Source organism: Schistocerca piceifrons, chromosome 10, assembly GCF_021461385.2.
Source record: "Schistocerca piceifrons isolate TAMUIC-IGC-003096 chromosome 10, iqSchPice1.1, whole genome shotgun sequence".
NCBI classification, from domain to species: domain Eukaryota; kingdom Metazoa; phylum Arthropoda; class Insecta; order Orthoptera; family Acrididae; genus Schistocerca; species Schistocerca piceifrons.
This window is the reverse complement of record NC_060147.1, coordinates 94,020,989-94,038,091: the sequence shown is the minus strand read 5'-3', so window position 1 is coordinate 94,038,091 and position 17,103 is coordinate 94,020,989. Positions and strand designations below refer to the sequence as shown.

The following is a 17,103-nucleotide window of genomic DNA, read 5'->3' as shown; positions in this document are numbered from 1 at the left end:
TGATTACACCACATGCTCCACGTGGTCAACTTGGTTTACAGAAAGCGTATAACTCCACAGTAATTTTGATAATTAAAATAAGTTCGATCGAAAAGCAATTGACAAAAGAAAAACTTTGAACTGGTTACTAACGTCTTACTATTAACCTGATGGGTCAAACAGTTATATAAGCACATGGTACTGGTCTCGCAAAGTACACTCCACGTGGGTTGAACATAAAGAAAAGCATAAAGAAAAGTTGCTATATTGTAAAATATTGTCAAGACGAGACGTTATAATCACACAAGCATTCACATTTAAGATTGATGAACTTAGTTAGAGTTACTGATCAACACATGGATCCACTTTACTCACAAAGTAATGACAAAGCAACTACCGCAAAATAATCTGAACTTCACACGAGAATTACACTCCGCTGCAATTTAAGATAGCATTAGATATTTTAGAGCTAAATCTGAAATCAAGGTATTAAGTTTTCAGTTAGGCTGAACTTAAGAAATCCATTGTCCTACGGACTTAGCAGACACGCGCTTAGCCGGAGATCTTTCCACTTCAGACGCTCGCCACGGTCCCACACCAACTGCCTACTGCCGAGCGTGCTTCCTGAGGGTGGCTCACAAAGACAAACGGAAGTGGCCAGAGGGGCAGCTTCCTATACCAACATGACAACGGACGGACAGAACCATACTATGGATAGAAACCTCTTTGCTCTTAGGAAGCGTAGCTACCTGTTCCGACGTTGGTCCTACTGTTCTCTAGCAGACAGGCTTGTCTGCTACCCTCAAGCATGCAACTACAAATACATTTGCTCATTCATACTCTCACACAGAAGGGAAGGGGGATGACAGTATCTTATCATATACAGTATATAAAAGAAAACGGATGTAGGTTCCGTATGAGACTGTGTGACATGACTTACATATAAACTGTGTTTTAAAGTGTAGTAGTGTGACAGATCGTTCTTGTTTATGTGTAAAAGTAACACGTTCCACTACTCAGTCTCCTCCCAGATAGTCAGAAACGCCACAGTAAATTTAGGAGAGGAATTTACTCCATAAATGACAACAGATTTAAGAAATTAAACATGAAAGGAATCCAACAGAGACCTTTCAATACCAACAGTTAGTTTTCTCAGCCTTGTTCCCAAACATTTTTGAACATGGCCTGCACATTCTATTTTGCTAATAATGCCATCTCCATATGGCTTAGAGTTCACCACATTGTTGTATTCCGTACTTTCACCATAGCCCAAATATTTGTTTACCGTACGCCCATTGTTCCTATGGAGCGATTAAATATTTGTTGTACTCCATGAACTACCATACCACCACTTGTTCCTCTAAAATTAGCCACAAAGTTGCGTTCTTCATGTTCATTGACTTTACAACATTTGCAATATTTAGACATTATCTCCACATCTAACAATTTACCGGTGTCTACACTCTTGGCAGTCACTACTCCATTCAGAGAAGTATGTCCTCTTTTGTGCCAACATCCATTAAGTGCGACTGCAATATACGAACATCCATCATTTCTTCCACTGCTAACGTCCAATGTAGGGGGTGTACAGATCTAAAATGTATGCAGAAAAGTGGGTGACAGAAAACTGGGCGTGGCACATAAACACACATGGTAGGAAAATGCTCTTTAACTGCTCGAAAAAAAATTTTTTTAGCAAATTCATTTTCAGAGTACTTAAATAAAACCTTCAGAATACTTAAATAAAACCTTAATCTATCGAAATATTATGGAAACCGAAAATCGATTTTTTTGACCTGAACCACGATGTCCCCTTAAGCGATTTGCACTGATGGAGACAGAACATTAGGACAACGGCTCACCACGACGTCGATTACCGCCTGAGGACCTTGGAGCAGGGGAAATATGTAAGTGTAACAGAGGCGAATTGGAAACCATTCTAGCGAAGGTATGGAGAACAAATGGAGAAATACACATAACCGACTTTGTAAAACGGCACGTTGTTATGGCCCGACGCCTGCGAGAGGACATCTCAGAAAAGGAGAAACTAATAGGCCGTCCGCTTGCTACTGTCGTGAGCATTTATGGAAGGCAGTTGAGGGACGTTGAAGCCACAAGTAGGAGACAAGTGCCTCGTCTCATAACGTGGAGACTGGAGGCTTCTCCATTCTGTAAAACACGATAGGTGGATCTGACAACAGCGTACAGTATTGGTACATTAACAAGTGTTTCACAAGACACCATTCAGCGCACATTTTTAAACATGAGTCTCCACAGCAGTCGACACTTGCGTTTTCCTATGATGATCGAATAACACCGACACATTTGATTTCATTTGGCAGAGGATCATCGAGTTACGACTGTGCACAAATGTTTTCGTGTCGCTTGGTCACATTAGTCACTTTCCTTGTTATATCAGTCGTATCTGGTTACGCCGTCTTTCAGGCGAATAGTTGTTCAAAACATGTACAGTACCATGGTCGCTGGCCAGTGAAGTCAATATTACGCTATTGGGGACATTCACCTCAGGGTATACAGATCCTGTGGCATTAAGTGACCTATCTACACCTACATCTACATGGATACTCTGCAAATTGTGCCTGGTTCACCGAACCACCTTCACAATTCTCTGTTATTCCAATCTCGTATAGCGCGCGGAAAGAATGAACACTTACATCTTACCGTACGAGCTCTGATTTCACTTATTTTATCGTGGTGATCGTTTCTCCCTATGTAGGAGGGTGTCAACAAAATATTTTCACATTCGGAGGAGAAAGTTGGTGATTGGAATTCCGTGAGAAGATTCCATCGCAACGAAAAACGCCTTTCATTTAATCATATCCAGCCCAAATCCTGTACCATTTCTGTGACACTCTCTCCAATATTTCGCTATAATACAAAACGTGCTGCCTTTCTTTGAACTTTTCGGATGTACTCCGTCATGCCTATCTGGTAAGGATCCCACACCGCGCAGCAGTATTCCAAAAGAGGACGGACAAGCGTAGTGTAGGCAGTCTCCTTAGTAAGTCTGTTAAATTTTCTGTGTGTCTTGCCAATCAATGGTTAGCCTTCCACAAAACATTTTCTGTGTGTTCCTTCCAATTCAAGTTGTTCGTAATTGTAATGCCTATGTATTTAGTTGAATTTACGGCTCTTAGATTAGACTGATTTATCGTGTAACCGAACTTTGACGAGTTCCTTTTAGCACTCATTTGGATGATCTCACACTTTTCGCACCATTAAGATATTTTTTTCTAAATAGTTTTGCAGTTTGTTTTGATCTTCCAATGACTTTATTAGTCGATGAACGACAGTGCCAACTGCAAACAACTGAAGATGGCTGCTCAAATTGTCTCCCAAATCGTTTATATAGATAAGGAACAGCAAAGGGCCTATAACATTACGTTGGGGAACACCAGAAATCACTTCTGTTCTACTCGATGACTTTCCGTCAATTACAACGAACTGTGACTTCTCTGACAGAACATCACAGATCCAGTCATATAACTGAGACGATATTCCATAAGCACGCGCCGGCAGAAGTGGCCGAAGGGTTCTAGGCGCTTCAGTCTGAAACCGCGCGACCACTACGGTCGCAGGTTCGAATCCTGCTTCGGGCATGGATGTGTGTGATGTCCTTAGGTTAGTTAGGTTTAAGTAGTTCTAAGTCTAGGGGACTGATCACCTAAGATATTAAGTACCATAGTGCTCAGAGTCATTTGAACCACAAGCACGCAACTTCACTACGAGAACGAGTGAGTTCCGGCATTATCATGTCCCATACGTGACCAGTTTGCGATCTATGTTCTGATCTTGCTGGCCAGGGCAGCTGTACACAACGAAGACCACGTTACGTCACAGCAGGCGTGCATTGTCCTGTAGGAAAAGTACATAGCCTTCCTGTCGCATAAATGACAGTAGCACGCGAATAATAGCCTGTGCAGTGTAGCGGGCACTGGTTATTCTGCTATCCAGAAACACCAAATGTGACTGCGTGTTGTAACTGATGGCCACCTACACCATAAAACCTGCATTTGTCTTCTATGTCGTGAACGAAAAAAAATGACTCTAAGCACTATGGGAGTTAACATCTGAGGTCATCAGTCTCCTAGTCATAGAACTACTTAAACCTAAATAACCCAAGGACATCACACACAGCCATGCGCGAGGCAGGATTCGTACCTGCGACCGTAGCACCAGTGCGGTTCCGGACTGAAGCACCTAGAACCGCTCGGCCACAGTGGCCGGCCTGTCGTGATCGAATGCACGCTGGAATAGGCAGCTCAACAGCCATACGCCACACACGTGTACGTCCATCACTCGAATACATACGAGACCAACTCTCATTACGGAAGAAAACAGAGCGCCTTTCCACTGTCCTGTCAACCGTTTCACGACACCACAGTAGCCATGCTTGCCGATGTCATGGTGTCAGTGGTAGCCTGGCTATACTGTACTACGCAGACGTGCAGAAACCAGTCTAAAGGTGTTGGAATGTTGCACAGACCACTGCAGAAAGTAGCGACACACCACTGACCCATTCTGGTCAACATGGGTAGCGATGCGTCGACATGTCCATACAGCTTCTCGGACACCCACTGTGCGACTCCGTACAAATAACTGAAGCTGTTCGGCAGAGTACGTACCCGTCGGTGGGGCATAATAGTACCCCGTAATGAATGATGCATTCGCTCTCCACTCAGCACCCATTGAATTACAGACTCATATCACTGACCTCAATTTGGAGTTCGATTTTGGAACATATACTGTTCTCGAACATTAAGAATCACCTTGCAGAGAATAACATTGATACACAACCAGCACTGATTCAGAAAATATCGTTCTTACGCATGGCATGCATGGCTTGTTTGTTTCGTTGTTTCTGCAAAAGTTTTCTAATCCGTTTTGTGTACCACGGAAGATCAGCTAAGAGGACATCATCGTTCTTTCACGTTTACTGTTTCCCCCGATGACATCTTCGCCTGTCACATAGCTGCAGTCGTCCTCCTGAGGAGTGTGATACTGGTGAACTTAAGTTGATGACCTGGTCACCAAATACGGGTGATCTGAAATGTGGTAAGCTAACGTGACAGCTCCACGATCACAAACCACTGGCCCATAATTTACAGGAATTTCGTGACCTTTGTGTTGACATCTGGTGTCGACTTCCGAATACTGCGCCGCGCAGAATCGCTGCTGTACTACAAGCCAAATGTGGACCAACTGATTCTTAATCTGGAAGTCGTCATGTTTCAACCAGTCATAGGACGCGGGAATCCAAACCACCGCTCCTCTTTATGGCAGTCCACTATATTACCACTTCGGTCAGTACAATATTTCGACAACAGCCCAAGCTGTGAAAAATATTCGATGTCCTTGTTGCGTTATATTACGAAAATTAACTCAAACTTCAGAAGACAACCAGTGTACTCTTTTATCACAAGGAAGTGTTTGTTGATGTCTACTATGCTAGTGACGAAAGTTGGAAACGTAAACAGCTCGGCAGATAAAGCTCGCGGATGAATGGGACGACGGTTGCGCATATAGCGGTCACTGTGAGCCGAGTGCTAGCGCCTCGTTAACTGAGAGGGGCGGTGGAGGGGTAGGAGAACTCGCGCCGCCTTAATGGCTCCATCTCATTAATTACGTCCCGAGGGCCAGTGGAGGGGGTGGAGGCGTGGCGGTGCACTGTCTGGGAGTAGCCGACCCTCCCTCACTTGTTGCTGGGCTGCACAGAGGAAGGCAGTTCTGGAGGCCAACATCTAGGGTACAGCAAGGGAGAGTGAGACCAGCGTCCATTAGGGGTCGTGCGAGAGGACGATAAACAAAGAGACCATTCCAGTCGCATTACTACGAAACTACGAGGGTCATCCACAAAGTAAGATCTGTTTCTATCCGCCGCAGCGCTACGATCGCAGTTCCGAGCATGCGCGGCAGTTACTCTGATTCAAGGAGATGACATGTGCGCCATTTTCAGATCGTTGCTGCCAACGTGTGCTTTGTAGTCCTTCTTAATAATGTCAACAGTAATTGAAAAGCCGGCCGCTGTGGCCGAGCGGTTCTAGGAGCTTCAGTCCGGAACCACGTGGCTGCTACGGTCGCAGTATCGAATCCTGCCTCGGGCATGGAAGTGTGTGATGTCCTTAGGTTACTTAGGTTTAAGTACACTACTCGACATTAAATTTGCTACACCACGAAGAAATGTAGATGATAAACGGGTGTTCATTGGACAAATATATTACACTAGAACTGACATGTGATCACATTTTCACGCAATTTGGGTGGATACATCGTGAGAAATCAGTACCCAGAACAACCACCTCTGGCCGCAATAATAGCCTTCATACGCCTGGGCATTGAGTCAAACAGAGCTTGGATGGTGTGCACATGTACAGCTGCCCATGCAGCTTCAACACAATGCCACAGTTCAAGAGTAGTGAGTGGCGTGTTGTGACGAGCAAGTTGCTCGGCCACCATTGACCAGACGTTTTCAATTGGTGACATATCTGGAGAATGTGCTCGCCAGGGCAGCAGTCGCTTTTTCTGTATCCCGAAACGTCCGTACAGGACCTGCATCATGCGGTCGTGCAGTATCCTTCTGAAATGTACGGTTTTGCAGGGATTGAATGAAGGATAGAGCCAAGGGTCGTAACACATCTGAAATGTAACGTCCACTGTTTAAAAGTGCCGTCAATGCGAGCAAGAGGTGACCGAGACGTGTAAACAATGGCACCCCATACCATCACGCCAGGTGATACGCCACTATGGGGATGACGAGTAGACGCTTCCAATGTGCGTTCGCCAAACTCTGATGCGACCATCATGATGCTGTAAACAGAACCTGGATTCATCCGAAAAAATTACGTTTTGCCATTCGTGCACCCAGGTTCGTCCTTGAGTACACCATCGCAGGCGCTCCTGTCTGTGATGCAGCGTCAAGGGTAACTCCTTACACGACACATCACAACAACGCTTCACCAGGCAGCGCCGGTCAACTGCTATTTCTGTATGAGAAATCGGTTGGAAACTTTCCTAGCACTCTCGGCACGTTGTACGTGTCGCCAACGGCACCAACCTTGTGTGAATGCTCTGAAAAGCTAATCATTTGCAGATCACAGCATCTTCTTACCGTCGGTTAAATTTCGCGTCTGTAGCACGTCATCTTCGTGGTGTAGCAGTTTTAATGGCCAGTAGTGTAGTTCTTAGTTCTAGGGGACTGATGACCTCAGATGTTAAGTTCCATATTGCTTAGAGCCATTTGAACCATATTTTCGTGATTGAAAATGCTGCCGCGAGTGAAATCAGATCTGTGATTCGTTTTCTAAATGCAAAGAAAGTTAAACCAAAGGAAATCCATCGGCAAATCTGCGAGGTTTACAAACAAAATGCTATTAGGATGTTGGAGCAAAGGCTGATATCAAGAATTGATTATGGCTGAAGCTGCAGCTGTGTGCAGGATGCCAAAAAGGAAGTCTCCGGGGAAGAGGCGTAGGGACGCGGCTAGGGCTGCTAAATTCAGGCAATTCTTAACCTTCGTTGAAGGAAGTAAAACAGAAAGAACAAGTATGGTAGATGTGTCCGTCCAGACGGACCTGTGTGAACGGGAAGCTGCCGCTCTCCCCTCCCCCCGGAACTCGAGACCGCCAGAAGATCGGGCACCTGAAGTCAGGCGTCCTGCAATAGCGGGCCGAATTAAAGCCACAAAAAATAGCTCCATATCCGAAGGACCAGTTAACACAATTAGTAGTACAACAGTTACACCTACCTATGACCAACCCTTAGTTAAACGTCTAGAGGTGGATCCCATCAGGATCTACCCCAATCTAGAACATGCTTTGCAACTTTCGCGTCTGGAGGAGCCGGTTGCCCTGACCACGGCTTTAAGGCACATAGTGCGGGTGGGACACCAGTATGGACGTAAAGTCACCTTCTCGGCCATGGAGGCTGTCGATAGGATACAGTTAAAGACCATGAAGCTCCCCACTGACTTCGGCGCCCTGCGTGACCTTGTTCAAAAGGTTTTTCAAAGAAGGAACGAGAAATTCGATCTAGACGAAATTTACAAGCAGGCTGTCCTAGCCAATGGAAGGATAGCTTTTGACTGGAGGAAGACCTTTCCAGAACAATACGTACACACGTATTTCCCATGACAATTAAAATACAGATAGGACAACTTAACGCACATAATAGTCGATTAGTCATGCAGGAGCTACGAAGGGTGGTGGAGGAGATGAGTCTCGACGTACTCTGTCTACAGGAGCCATACTCTCTTGCGGGGAACATAGCTTTCGCCAGTGTTAACTGGCAAATAGTATCCTTTGGAGACGACCCTAAAGCCACCACTATAGTCATAAATAAAGGCATACGAGTCACAGTGCTCGCTCATTTCTCAAACGAACACTGTATCGTAACCGAACTCCAGACTTCAGTCGGGGTCATCCACTTAGTTAATATGTATTACCAATATGGTGAGGACATTGAGGCATATTTGATCAATTATCAAGAGTCACAACAGCACAGAGGCAGAGAGATAGTGGTGGTGGCAGATGTCAATGCGAAGTCCCCCCTGTGGTACAGTGGCACCCGGGACGGCAGAGGGGAGAAGATGGAGGAAACATTAATGTCACTACAGTACTTGGTCGCCAACAGAGCCGGGAACCCCCCCACCTGCACAGGCGGAGGAGGAGAAGGAACGAATATAGATATAACATTACTTTCACCAAATTTTGCTGGTCATTTGAATAACTGGAGAGTAAGAGACCAAGTAACGACAAGTGACCATAACTTAATTACATTTTAGCTTACAGATAGGGAATGCCACTGGGACATAGGGTGGGAGTTTCAATTAAATTATAACAAGAATGATTGGGAGCGCCTTGCAAGAGAGTTTGTTCCCCCGACATGGCCGGAGGGTGATGAAGACGTCGACAGGCATGCTGAAGAGCTGCTTAGTGCCATCACAAAAGCGGTAAAGGCAGCAGTACCAACTAGGAGAAGGGCTGTTGCGGCCTCCCCGTCACCATGGTCAGCTAAACTGGGGCAGATGCGTCAGTCGGTCAGGAGGGCGAGGAGGTACTACCATCGAAGTGTCGTCTGGGAAGAAAAACAGAGATGGCTGGAAATCTATAGGAATGCCAAGGAAGAGTTCCAGAGGGAGCTCAAAAGGGTTAGGCTGGTAAGCTGGGAGAAGTATGTCCAAAGCCAATTGGCTACAGATCCCTTGGGTATCCCATATAAAATAGTCAGGGAAAAAATTAGGTCTCCTATGGTACTATCAACCATCCGGGATGGGAATCGGATGACAGGGACATGGCAGGAAACTGCTGAAGTCCTTCTCCAGTCCCTGCTTCCGGATGACACGGAAAATGAGGATATGGAAGAACAAGGCCTAATTAGGCAAGCTCAGCTAGAAGAGTACCAAAACAACACCTTGGTGTACCCTTTCTCGGAGAATGATGTGGCGGAGCACATTAAGGCACTTAAGAGAGGAAAGGCCCCAGGACCAGACGGCATCATAGCGGACGTGGTGCAATACCTCGCTCCTCAACTAGTAGCACCTCTAGCCAGAATCTACAACGAGGCCCTAAGCCTCAAAAAGTTTCCTACCATCTGGAAACAAGCAAACGTTGTAATAATAAAAAAGGGACTGGATAAGGATCCAAAAGAGGTCAAGTCCTACAGACCCATTTGTCTGTTGGATCTGCTGGGAAAACTGCTGGAGAGGCTGCTGGCTGACAGGCTGATGGCACACCGAGTGCTTTGTGGAATGAGCAGCAGGCAGTTCGGCTTTAGGCCAGGGCGTTCTACGTCTGACGCAATCGCCATGGCGGCTGAGGTCTGCGGGTCGTCCACACATAAGTACATAGTTGGCATCATGGTGGACATCAGTGGCGCCTTTGACAGCCTGTGGTGGCCTTCGCTTTTCTCTCGCTTGCGAGAGAAGGAGTGTCCAGGGCCGCTATGTGGCTGTCTCAGGAGCTATTGCGTGGACAGGGAAGTTTGACTATCATCCCTTAGTGGAAGAGTGGGCAAGAAGATAACAAAGGGGTGTCCACAGGGCTCTGTCCTGGGGCCACTCTTTTGGGACCCTGGAGAGCTGTGCAGATGTGCTAGAGGTGATAGCTTACGCTGATGACCTCCTCCTGTTGGTTGGCGGTCGGAGCCGAGAGGAACTGGAACCAAAGATAAAGAGAACCATGACATTACTCTCACAGTGGTGCCATAGAACTAAGCAAGAAATAGCACCTAAAAATGCACTTATCTACTCCTAAAGGGCCAGTTGGTCAGAAACCCTACAGTTAGGATGGATGGCACGCCAGTTATACGTCGTCGAGAAGCTAGATACCTAGCGGTAATACTAGATGAAAAATGGAGCTTTGCCAGGCATATTGAGGCGACTACACATAGGGCAATAGAAGTGTTAAACAACCTCATCAACATCGGCCATAGACGATTTCATCTTCCACCAAATCTCATCAAGCTATATCATAAAACCATTCTCGTCTCCATCGTGGGCTACGGGTCCTGGGTCTGGGCCCACAGGCTCACGAGGGTCGTTCCTGCCATGGCTGTGAGGAGGGTGCAGCGGAACATGATACTTCGATCAGTGGGGGCATATAGAACGTCACCAGGGGGAGCATTACTGATACTCATGGGTCTATGCCCCCTCGATGTAAAAATCAGGGAACAGGCTGCATGGTACTGGGTGAAAAAGGGGAAAATTGAAAAAACTAGGGATGTTATGGGGGTCAGAGTGGGGGATAAAATTACAATTAAAAGAAGGGGAATGGAACTTTGGCAGGAAATTTGGGATGGGGAAGAGACAGGAAGAAGAACGCACCAACTATTACCAAACGTTCAGGAAAGATTAGAGATGAAACATTTCCAGCCAAGTAAGCGACTGCTGCACTTCCTCACTGGGCATGGCCCGTACCCGGCATATCTTTGCCGGTTCGGGAAAAGAGCGACGCCGTCGTGTGACTGTGGTGCCGAAGTGGGCACACCGGATCATGTGGTCTACGAGTGTCCGCTTTTCGACGACGTTGCAGCTGACTTACGAAACTCATTGCCTAATACAGACACCTTTCATTAGGGACTCTACCACCTTCACCATCATTGATAAACTGGCTAGCGAGGTATCCGCCAAGATCCTAAGGGAATATAGAAGGGAGATCGAGTAGATAGGATCCAAAATTTTTGACATCACGCACCATCCCATTCCGCCAGGGTGCGTACTGGCCGACCGTCAACGACGATCGGCATCCGACGCATCCTGGACCAGGGGGAGGGTGCGACCATACCGGCTAAGACTGCAGCACACCAACTATGACTTATAATATTCATTATTATTATTATTATTATTGTAGAAGTAGATTGTAGAAAATTTTTTCTTAGACCTGCAGCGATTGTTGAAAGGCCAGCCCAGTGCCAGGGGCACGTCCACTGGAGTTAGCTCGGTGGGCATGGCCATAAAACAGTAGGTTTATATTACATACCGGCACACCTGTACCTCTGCAGGATGTAGTTCTCAGTAGTAAAGTAGATTAGAGTTGATAGTATGATAGACTAACAGTAAACCACATAGATACCTATAGATAATATAGATACCCGTAGTTCGAACTAACTTCCTGTAGCTAATATTAACAATATAATATAACAGATACAGTAAATGCTGCTGAAATGTAATTTGTAGCTAAGTTCGACCCGCTAATGATTTCAGGTGGTGGGTTAGTTACGTACACTCCTGGAAATGGAAAAAAGAACACATTGACACCGGTGTGTCAGACCCACCATACTTGCTCCGGACACTGCGAGAGGGCTGTACAAGCAATGATCACACGCACGGCACAGCGGACACACCAGGAACCGCGGTGTTGGCCGTCGAATGGCGCTAGCTGCGCAGCATTTGTGCACCGCCGCCGTCAGTGTCAGCCAGTTTGCCGTGGCATACGGAGCTCCATCAAAGTCTTTAACACTGGTAGCATGCCGCGACAGCGTGGACGTGAACCGCATGTGCAGTTGACGGACTTTGAGCGAGGCGGTATAGTGGGCATGCGGGAGGCCGGGTGGACGTACCGCCGAATTGCTCAACACGTGGGGCGTGTGGTCTCCACAGTACATCGATGTTGTCGCCAGTGGTCGGCGGAAGGTGCACGTGCCCGTCGACCTGGGACCGGACCGCAGCGATGCACGGATGCACGCCAAGACCGTAGGACCCTACGCAGTGCCGTAGGGGACCGCACCGCCACTTCCCAGCAAATTAGGGACACTGTTGCTCCTGGGGTATCGGCGAGGACCATTCGCAACCGTCTCCATGAAGCTGGGCTACGGTCCCGCACACCGTTAGGCCGTCTTCCGCTCACGCCCCAACATCGTGCAGCCCGCCTCCAGTGGTGTCGCGACAGGCGTGAATGGAGGGACGAATGGAGACGTGTCGTCTTCAGCGATGAGAGTCGCTTCTGCCTTGGTGCCAACGATGGTCGTATGCGTGTTTGGCGCCGTGCAGGTGAGCGCCACAATCAGGACTGCATACGACCGAGGCACACAGGGCCAACACCCGGCATCATGGTGTGGGGAGCGATCTCCTACACTGGCCGTACACCACTGGTGATCGTCGAGGGGACACTGAATAGTGCACGGTACATCCAAACCGTCATTGGACCCATCGTTCTACCATTCCTAGACCGGCAAGGGAACTTGCTGTTCCAACAGGACAATGCACGTTCGCGAGTATCCCGTGCCACCCAACGTGCTCTAGAAGGTGTAAGTCAACTACCCTGGCCAGCAAGATCTCCGGATCTGTCCCCCATTGAGCATGTTTGGGACTGGATGAAGCGTCGTCTCACGCGGTCTGCACGTCCAGCACGAACGCTGGTCCAACTGAGGCGCCAGGTGGAAATGGCATGGCAAGCCGTTCCACAGGACTACATCCAGCATCTCTACGATCGTCTCCATGGGAGAATAGCAGCCTGCATTGCTGCGAAAGGTGGATATACACTGTACTAGTGCCGAAATTGTGCATGCTCTGTTGCCTGTGTCTATGTGCCTGTGGTTCTGTCAGTGTGATCATGTGATGTATCTGACCCCAGGAATGTGTCAATAAAGTTTCCCCTTCCTGGGACAATGAATTCACGGTGTTCTTATTTCAATTTCCAGGAGTGTATGATATTGGGTTTTGAAGAATAAAGTTTTCTTTTTTTTTTTTTCAAAAAAAAAAAATGCTATGAGTGATTCAGTGGTTAGAAGATGGGTCAGACCGTTGAAGGAAGGATGTGATCAAGTGCACGATGAAGAACCAAGTGGACGCCCGTCTGTGGTTACTGATGAACTGGTTCACACAAGTGAAGAGAAGATTAAGCACAGCCATAAGTTTACACTTAGTGCCCTTGCAATGAAAGTTCGGCAAATCTAACGATCACTAATTCATGAAATTGTTACTGAAAAACTGAAATTTCAAAAACTTTGCTCACGCTGGGTACCCAAAATTCTTACAGAACAAGTCAAAAAACAACGGATGGGCACTGCACTTCAGTTTTTGACACGGTACAATGAAGAAGGCGATGGTTTTCTTTCTCGGATAATCACGGGGGTGGAGCTTGGGTAGCGTACGACACCCCTTTAACAAAACGGCAATCAGTGGAATGGAGGCACACTTCATCCCCAAAACTGTTAACCCTAAGCAAATCTTGACACCTCAAAAAATCACGGGCACACTTTTTTCGGACAGAAAAGGCATTTTGCTGATTGATTTCTTACCACGAGGTGAAACAGACAGTGCACATGGTTACTGGGAGATAAGAAATTGCGCGACGCAATACAGAACAAGCGCTGAGGATTACTGTCAAAAGGTGTTTTTTTTTTTTTTCTTTCACGATAATGCCCGACCTCACATGGCGAATGTGACGAAACAACTGTTGCGGGAATTTCACTGGGGCGCGTTTGATCATCCTCCGTGCAGTCTGGACCACGCTCCTAGCGACTTTCATCTCTTCTTACACCTAAAATCTGTCCTTGGTGAGCCGGGCGTTGTGGCTGAGCGGTTCTAGGCACTTCAGTCCGGAACCACGCGGCTGCTACGGTCGCAGGTTCGAATACTACCTCAGGCATGAATGTTTGTGATGTCCTTAGGTTAGTTAGGTTTAAGTAGTCTAGAGGACTGATGACCTCAGATGTTCTCCCATAATGCTTAGAGCCATTTGAACCATTTGTCCTTGGTGGTCAACACTTCAACGATGATGACTAGCTGAAAGAACATGTTACCACATGGTTGAACACACAGGTGGCAGCCTTCTATGAAGAAGGTATACAAAAACTATGCCACGCTATGACAAGTACCTACAAAATTTCGGAAACTATGTGGTAAAGTGGCAACGGCCTTGCCGAAGTGGATACACCGGTTCCCGTGAGATCACCGAAGTTAAGCGCTGTCGGGCGTGGCCGGTATTTGGATGGGTGACCATCCGGGCCGCCATGCGCTGTTGCCATTTTTCGGGGGCACTCAGCCTCGTGATGCCAAGAAAGCCATCATAATGATCGGGAGTGCGGTGTGCTGACCACACGCTCCTCCTATCTACATCCTCAGTTGAGGATGACACGGCGGTCGGTTGGTTTCGATGGGCGACTTGTAACCTGAAGACGGAGTGCTGTATGTAGAAAAGTAGTTTAACAGTTCTAGATTTTTGTGCAACAAATATTTTTTCTGTATCTGTACGTTTGTTTTATATAAGCAAACGGGACTTACTTTGTGGATAACACTCGTGCTTGTCATACATGGTAGTACATAACACTTTTTAGCACTGCACTGGATCCTTACCTTAAGCTGTGACATGGCTCACTGAAATATATAAACTCACTGACACTGTACGGTGTATAACAGATAACTGTAAAGATGGTTCTATGAACCCTCTTCCAGGCACTTAAATGTGATTTGCAGAGAGTCCGTGTATATGTAGCTGTGTATTGTATCTGTTTACACACAGAAATAACCACGAAGTTGAACATTAATCAACATAACTGCATTTTTGTTCAATTTAATACCAGTTTCCACTGTATAATAGGAACTGAGAAGCAATCATTAAAAGTAACAAAACATTTGACGTATAAGTTTTCTATGTATTGTACCACGTAAACCTATAAAAAATTATTACTGGTAAACCAACATCATGGCTACTGTTTCAGGGGCCTTAGTCTGGGTCTATAGCGTACTGACACTGCCCATAAATACCTACACAGTGATAAAAAATTAACTATCTTCTCTGTCTCGCTTCCAGCTAGAAATCCAGAGGGAAGGTTCGATATTGTAATAGTTGAAACTCTGGTCTGCCTTTCTTTTGCTTACATTTGTTTTCATCCACGTAATTTTTCACAGCACTATATAGTATGATTACATATCACAAAAACAGTAGACACACTCATAACAGTCTATTATAAAACTGAGCTACGGATGTTGACATACAGGGTGTTTCAAAAATGACCGGTATATTTGAAATGGCAATAAAAACTAAACGAGCAGCGATAGAAATACACCGTTTGTTGCAATATGCTTGGGACAACAGTACATTTTCAGGCGGACAAACTTTCGAAATTACAGTAGTTACAATTTTCAACAACAGATGGCGCTGAAAGCGATGTGAAAGATATAGAAGACAACGCAGTCTGTGGGTGCGCCATTCTGTACGTCGTCTTTCTGCTCTAAGCGTGTGCTGTTCACAACGTGCAAGTGTGCTGTGGACAACATGGTTTATTCCTTAGAACAGAGGATTTTTTCTGGTGTTGGAATTCCACCGCCTAGAACACAGTGTTGTTGCAACAAGACGAAGTTTTCAACGGAGGTTTAATGTGACCAAAGGACCGAAAAGCGATACAATAAAGGATCTGTTTGAAAATTTTCAACGGACTGGGAACGTGACGGATGAACGTGCTGGAAAGGTAGGGCGACCGCGTACGCAACCACAGAGGGCAACGCGCAGCTAGTGCAGCAGGTGATCCAACAGCGGCCTCGGGTTTCCGTTCGCCGTGTTGCAGCTGCGATCCAAATGACGCAAACGTCCACGTATCGTCTCATGCGCCAGAGTTTACACCTCTATCCATACAAAATTCAAAGGCGGCAACCCCTCAGCGCCGCTACCATTGCTTCACGAGAGACATTCGCTAACGATATAGTGCACAGGATTGATGACGGCGATATGCATGTGGGCAGCATTTGGTTTACTGACGAAGCTTATTTTTACCTGGACGGCTTCGTCAATAAACAGAACTGGCGCATATGGGGAACCGAAAAGCCCCATGTTGCAGTCCCATCGTCCCTGCATCCTCAAAAAGTACTGGTCTGGGCCGCCATTTCTTCCAGAGGAATCATTGGCCCATTTTTCAGATCCGAAACGATTACTGCATCTCGCTATCTGGACATTCTTCGTGAATTTGTGGCGGTACAAACTGCCTTAGACGACACTGCGAACACCTCGTGGTTTATGCAAGATGGTGCCCGGCCACATAGCACGGCCGACATCTTTAATTTCCTGAATGAATATTTCGATGATCGTGTGATTGCTTTGGGCTATCCGAAACATATAGGAGGCGGCGTGGATTGGCCTCCCTATTCGCCAGACATGAACTACTGTGACTTCTTTCTGTGGGGACACGTGAAAGACCAGGTGTACCGCCAGAATCCAGAAACAATTGAACAGCTGAAGCAGTACATCTCATCTGCATGTGAAGCCATTCCGCCAGACACGTTGTCAAAGGTTTCGGGTAATTTCATTCAGAGACTACGCCATATTATTGCTACGCATGGTGGATATGTGGAAAATATCGTGCTATAGGGTTTCCCAGACCGCAGCGCCATCTGTTGTTGACAATTGTAACTCTGTAATTTCGAAAGTTTGTCTGCCTGAAAATGCACTGTTGTCCCAAGCATATTGCAACAAACGGTGTATTTCTATTGCTGCTCGTTTAGTTTGTATTGCCGTTTCAAATATACCGGTCATTTTTGAAACACCCTGTAAATAGACTGATGCTGACTGAATATAAGATTTGAACAAAAGAGACAGTTGCCGCGCTTTGCTACTATTTACAACCTAATCTTTGGTACGTGATGGTTTTCGAAAAATGGACTTCTTTAATTAC

At 46.5% G+C, this 17,103-nt stretch overlaps 1 long non-coding RNA gene and 1 pseudogene across 2 annotated transcripts in view; both read left to right on the top strand.

Annotated features, from left to right (window-relative positions):
* The window catches only part of LOC124719114, a 392,960-nt gene that overhangs the window by 358,428 nt on the left and 17,429 nt on the right, over positions 1-17,103 (top strand). The gene's annotated exons all lie outside the window — the stretch shown is intronic.
* Positions 14,345-14,462, top strand: LOC124719182 (annotated as a pseudogene).